Source organism: Manis pentadactyla, chromosome 15, assembly GCF_030020395.1.
Source record: "Manis pentadactyla isolate mManPen7 chromosome 15, mManPen7.hap1, whole genome shotgun sequence".
In the NCBI taxonomy this organism is placed as follows: domain Eukaryota; kingdom Metazoa; phylum Chordata; class Mammalia; order Pholidota; family Manidae; genus Manis; species Manis pentadactyla.
In genome coordinates, this window is record NC_080033.1 from 26,548,774 (window position 1) to 26,555,626 (window position 6,853).

Below are 6,853 nucleotides of genomic sequence, written 5' to 3' on the forward strand. Positions count from 1 at the left end.
TATTAAAGTGTAGTATTGTTCTTATTTTGAATTTCATGGAGGCCTCCATGCTTAGGTCTGAAAGATCCTAATCTGGCTGCAGCAGACAGTTAGCTATCTGCAGTAGCGAACAGCACAAAAAAGCAGTGTCGTTTCATCATTTCAGTGATGAGTACAGCAAAGAAAGAAAAAGGGCGAAGTGGCTGAGAGTGACAGGGGTGTGGGGGGTGAGAAAAACAGTCTAGAGAGGTTATCAACAGAAGACTTCAAGGAGTGGTGGCATTTAACCTGAGCACAGCATGACAGAAAGGGCACTGCTGTGTGAAGTCCTGGGGAGTGGTATGTACCAGGTCGAGGAATGGCCGTGGGACCCCTGAGGCTGGAGTGAATTTGGACTGTTAGAGGCCAGCAAGGTTCCCAGGAAAGCTGGACCCCCAAGAGCATGAGGGCAGCAGCAGAAAGTGAGTCAGAGCAGTGGTAGGGCCTGGAAGGGCAGGTGAAGAAGTCCAGAAGGGATTCTAAGTCTCTTCCCTTTCTGAACCCTGGTTCTTTCTTCAAGGATTCCTTTTAATCCTGTCTTCCTCATGCAGTCAAAATAGAAGCAGGTGAGATTTGCTTTTTACCACTTCCTGAATGCAGGTAGATCTGTTTGTTTATATTTTAATTGTAAAAATAATAATATAAACTCAAGGTAAAAAAGTCAAATAATATAGAAAAATATACAAAAGAAAGTAAAGATATAATAAAGAAAGTAAAGATATAATATATATAAAAATATATGTTATACATTTTTATATATAAACATAAAAATAATTCTACTATCCAAAGATGATAATTAATGCTTGATGTGCATCTTGCTAGACATTTTTTGTTCACAAAAATACACATTTACAGACACACACAAACACACTTAACCATTTAACAAAAATCTGATCATATCTATCTCGATTTATAAACTGCTTTTCTCACTTAACACATTGAGTATTATTTACCGTGCCATTAAATATAAATCTACAATGAAACTTTAAGTGACAGCAAAGCCATTTTATTAATGTGCTCCAATCTAACCAATTCTGTAGTAGATCTGGGGATAATTTTCCACTGTTATAAATAATATTGCAATGAACATCTTCGCACATTCATCTTGCACTTGTCTGCTGGTTTATTTTGGACGTGTTCTTAAAAGTGGAGTTGATGAGTCAAAGACTTCGGGTTGTGAGCAGAATAACAGAGTTCCATCCATGGAGTGTATGAGGATCTTTGGTCAGGCCTCCCAGGAGAGCAACAGAGCTGCCCTCACTCTCTTGCTTGGTGGGCAGAGCTCCAGGGCCATTTCTGCAATTTCCAGTTCTATCTATTTTGACTGAAGCCCAGAGATCTAGTGGCCCCAGTTTTCTGGCATCACCAGCAAGTTAGTCCAGGTTCTCCTGTTATTTTCTTTCCACAAAAGAAAGTTGGAAAGAGTTTTAGTGTGTGGCATAGTATTTGGCCTCACCATGAGACAAAGACACAAGCAAAGGAGGTCGACAGCCCCATCTGGGGCCTGAACAGAGAGAGAAAAGGGAAGACTTGACCTTTAGAACCTTGAGATATTCACATCATGCTACTGGGAAGAGTTCTACCAAAAGTGTCCATTTCTTCGAGAGCAAGCCAGGGGAATGACTCTAGAAGCAGAAGCTAATGGGGGAACTGGTGTCTTCCTCCACAGAGCAGCTGCCCATTGTTTGGCTGCCAGCTATGTTTACTCTACCCAGCCAGCAGTGCTCAGGGCCTGCCTTCCCTTCTCATGCATCCATATGGGCTCTCTTGCCCTCCTTTCCTTTCCTGACACCTCCCCCTGGGGCACCTTAGGGCTCCCTTCTCCCCCAGGTGTCAGATTCTGTCTCCAATCAATGTAATTACCAGCTGTTCTTCTCTAACTCTGGAGCACAAGAGGTCACATAACCACTAATTTCTTGGGCTCCATCTGTGTGCATTACAGATTGAATAGAAGGAATTCAGTCATTCTTCTCCAGCTGTGGACAGAGCAGTGCTTCTGTGGGGGATACTAAAGAGCACAAAATTCTTTCCTCATCCTAAGGGGTTTATTTAATGGAGACAACATGGAGGAGAGAATAGAGTGGTCTCAAAACCTAATGAGGGCATCAAACCATACAGCCTACAGGAGTTCAGAGCAGGGAGACTAGCAATAACAGTAGTGGTGGTAAAATACTCATCAGCACACAGTCAGCACTTCCAAAGACTGTGAAGTGGGGGTTTGCCCCTCCCTCCCATGACATGCACACCTTAGAACCCCCATTTTATTGCACAAAAACTGAGGCAAGGATACATGAACTGAGAGACCAAGGCTGAATATGCCCCTTCATCTGCCTGCATCTCCCAGGGCTTCCTGGGCAAACGGAGCTTGCACTGTAACCTAGACCCAGAGAGAGATTACTGGGAGGATGGAGGGTGCTCCAGGTGAGCAGCAGCAAAAGCCAGGGTGAGGATTAAATAGCTCAGGCCTTTGGGGCAGAGCCACCAGGTCTGTGGGGCTAGCCTTTCATTGTTCATCATTCCCATCCCTTGTAGTTCTGCCATCAATAGGACATCATTAATTATTTGGATTCAAATTTGACAAATCAAATTGCTAAGAATTAAATAAGTTGTAGATCAATATTATCTGAATGATCAATTAATCATTCCTTGTAATTAAAACTACCAATTCTTAATACCTTTCAGTTGTATTTTATTGCACACTTTCTAATTCAGAGCTTTTAGGCAATTGTATTGATTGTAGGTATACTTATACTTGGTATTCAAATAATTTATTAATCAGCCTACCTCATTATGGAGATAATGTTTAATTACCATCACTTAGACACAGAAGGTAGGTTTAATTCAGCTTAGGTTTTTCTTAAGGTGCTAGAGGTTTGCTGTTTTATTCTGTCATGTGATTCTACATGCCACACAAAGTTCCTTCTTTTGCAAAAAATAATTGTAAGGAAAGTAGGTAAGTGTACTTACAAAGTAGGTAAATGGATGAACTCCAGTATTTCTTCCAAACTATGTTTTAACTTTAATCTTTCTTATGGAGGTTTTGCAACTTAATTTTCTAATACACTAGGAAAGGATTCTCAACATTCAGGGGTAAAAAGACCTTAAGATGTACAAATAGGTACTGTTTCCAGGATACCTTGGAATACAAATTAAATATGAAGCACTTCACAATCTGTTTCCTATGTCCATCAATTTTGAAATAAGTACAAATAAAATTTCTTATTTTACCTATGAATTTATTATTCTAGTGGCAATGCTGAACAACTGGCATTTTGTCTCAACTTCCCTTAATGTTTTCTGAGCAGCACTGCGAAAGGGAAATAATGACCTGTAATTGTGTGTATAGATCCTGCCCGGGTCCTGGGTGGGCCTGAGCCTCCTGCTTCTCTCACTCGCATGCAAGGCCTCAATGCCTAGGTATGTCTTGGTGACTAAAGGGTCCTAAACCTCCCCAGGGTGGAAGAACCTTGCTGGGTTTCTATCTGCAAACGTAGGATTCAGGCAGCTGTGGATCTCAGCTTCTCCTGAGTAATGGGCAAAGCTTCCGCAGGGGATTTGAGTTAATTCCAAGCTGAGTGGGTCCACAACTTCATGCCTGAGGACAGGATGACAGAAGGTACAGAACTATAATCCTACTGGGGCAGAGGGAGGGGGATTTAGAGAGAGGGAGACACTCTACATTAATACCTTCTTCACCCTCTATAGGCTGCCCAAGATTTTTCAGAAGTGTACCCTTTCAACTTACCTCCTACTTCTCTGAATACTCTCTTTCCTCCTGAAAATGTATGATTCTCCATCAAAACAGCTTATGCTAGACCTGTCTCTCCCAGGGTTCTCTCCACTCTGCAGGAGTGGGAGGAAGCCCTAACATGACACAGAAATGGTGGTTGTTTGGAAGACAAAATGGACATGTGCCAAGTGCTCTCATGTAGGAATACATTTGCTCACCTTCCATACCATGTTCTTATGGTGTCATCATGGAGCGAGCAGATGAGAAATGGGGCAGCAACATGCCCAGGCCACTACTGCGTGCTTCCTGGTGGGGTGCCGTGGTAGGCAGAATTCTAAGATGGCCCCCAAGATTCCCACCCCGGTGTAGATGTCTTGTATAGTCCCTTCCCCTTGAGTGGAGGTGGGCCTGGCCTAATCAGGTAAGCCATTGTCAAGAGTGTCTAGAGGTCAGAGATGGAAGAAGTCAGAGAGGTCCAAAGAGGGAATTTTGCCTGGTGGGCTTGGAGGAACAGCTGCTGTTTTGTGGAGAAGGCCTGAGAAGAGGGCCCAACTGAGCGTGCCCAGGCTCCTGACCCATAGAAGCTATGAGATAATAAACAGGCATCATTTTAATGCCTAAGTTTGTGGTATTTTTTACACAATAGAAAACAAATAAAGGCCCCAATCTCCACATTCAGGAGCCTCTCCTCTCCCACATAATTTCTATTCTGCCCATTTGAAACCATTCCCTTCCACCTCTGCCTTCAGACCTCTGGGCATGTGAGGTCCCCTCTTTCTGTCCCCCTTCTGCCGGAAGCAGATACTGAGGCAACAACTTGAGAATGTGTTGTTCCCCTGGGAAGTGGAGAGAACACCATTACAGGAGGGAGGAAGTGAGACAAGGGAAGGCAGCCTACAAAGGGTGTACTATCAAGCCAGTTACTACGGCCACTGGGGCTGAATCCCGGGGCGAATTACTGCGGAACAGTGTAGAACATTCAGAGGTACCTGTGCAAAGGAAGGCAGTGAAGGAATTGTGAGTCATTGCTGGAGGGCTGCTGGGGGTGAGTTGGGCTGGTTATTCTCCTGCATTTGCGCCGCAATATGGGCAAGAGAGAGCGTTTGGGCAGAGAAGTTTAGAGGCTGGCGCTGGGAGGTCAGGGAAGGGTACAGGCAGGACTTCAGCAGCACCTGCTGCCCTGCTTTTTACCTGCTTTCTCTCCCTGCAACTTCATGGCCAGGGTCACATGCCCCTTGCTCAGGGCAGCATCCTTCCTGCCCTTCTGATTCATCTTGCTCCACTGTGGAGGCTTTGCTCCTTTATCACTTAGCCTTGGTTTGTATGTCTGTTGGCATCTTCTCATTATGTGTCACACACCAGGGCATGCAGCATAGCTGTCTTCCCTCCAAACCATGTGCCCCTCCAAGTCAGGGCCTGAGTCCCAGACTCCAGCCAGGGCCTAGTAGGTTCTCAACATTCATTTGATGGATGGACATACAAAGTATATTTTTCCTGAGGTGCATATGTCCCTTAATGCTGTTGAACTAGGTTATCTCTGAGACCTTCTACCCTTCCCCATCTCAATACTCGCTCTCCCTTACCCTGCTTTCTTTTCTCCATAGAGCACACCACTATCTGGCATAATATATGTTTCTTTGTTGTCTGTCTTCCCTCACTAGATTGTAAGTTCCTGAAGGCCAGACACATTTATTTATGTTGTTCACTGCTGTATTGCTGGCAGTAGGCACACAGCATTGCCTGGCACATAGAAGTCTTTGGATAAAAATCTTTGGAATGAATGAATGAATGATACTCTTAGAGTCCTTAATTTCTTTTTTTTTTTTTTGTAGATAATTATTTTTTATTGAAGGGTAGTTGACACACAGTATTACATTACATTAGTTTCAGGTGTACAACATAGTGATTCAACATTTATATACATGACAATTCTAGGTACCAGCTATCACCCTACCAAGCTGTTAGAATATCTTGACTATATTCCTTATGCTATACATTACATCCCGGTTACTTATTTATTTTACCATTGCAAGTGTGTATTTTTTTTCTTTTTTTTTTTTTTTTGTGTGTGAGGGCATCTCTCATATTTATTGATCAAATGGTTGTTAACAACAATAAAATTCTGTACAGGGGAGTCAATGCTCAATGCACAATCGTTAATCCACCCCAAGCCTAATTTTCATCAGTCTCCAATCTTCTGAGGCATAACAAACAAGTTCTTACATGGAGAACAAATTCTTACACAGTGAATAAGTTCTTACATGGTGAACAGTACAAGGGCAGCCATCACAGAAACCTTCGGTTTTGTTCATGCATTATGAACTATAAACAGTCAGTTCAAATATGAATACTCATTTGATTTTTATACTTGATTTATATGTGGATACCACATTTCTCTCTTTATTATTATTATTTTTAATAAAATGCTGAAGTGGTAGGTAGATACAAGATAAAGATAGAAAACATAGTTTAGTGTTGTAAGAGAGCAAATGTAGATGACCAAGTGTGTGCCTGTAGACTATGTGTTAATCCAAGCTAGACAAGGGCAATAAAACATCCACGGATGCAGAAGATTTCTCTCAGAATGGGGGGGTGAGGTTCTAAGCCTCACCTCTGTTGATCCCCAATTTCTCACCTGATGACCACCGTGTGACTGTGCCTGTCTTAGGTTGTTCCTCCCTTGAGGAATCTTACCCATCTCTGGCTAACCAGTCATCTTCCAGGGCCATACAGGGAAATGTAAAGTTGGTAAGTGAGAGAGAAGCCTTATTGTTTGAAATGGTTAGCTTTTTATTTCTTTGCATATTTATGCCCTGTAGCTTCTATGCCCAGCATTTCTCCTGAGGTATCTTTACCACTTGGAAGAATTATGATACTTGGTAAATTTGATATGAGGCACGAATTCTATTTAAGGGTTGTAATTAGGAAGGAAGAAGAAAAGCTATAGAAGTAGCAGGCGGAAGAAAACATGGGAAGATTGATTATTTCTTTGACATATGTTCTTGTAGAGTAACTTCAGCATGTATAGGTTTTAAGCTACTACTTAAATTGCGCACACACATTAACATAATAGGAGTATAGTTACATAACCAAAGCATATCTGTA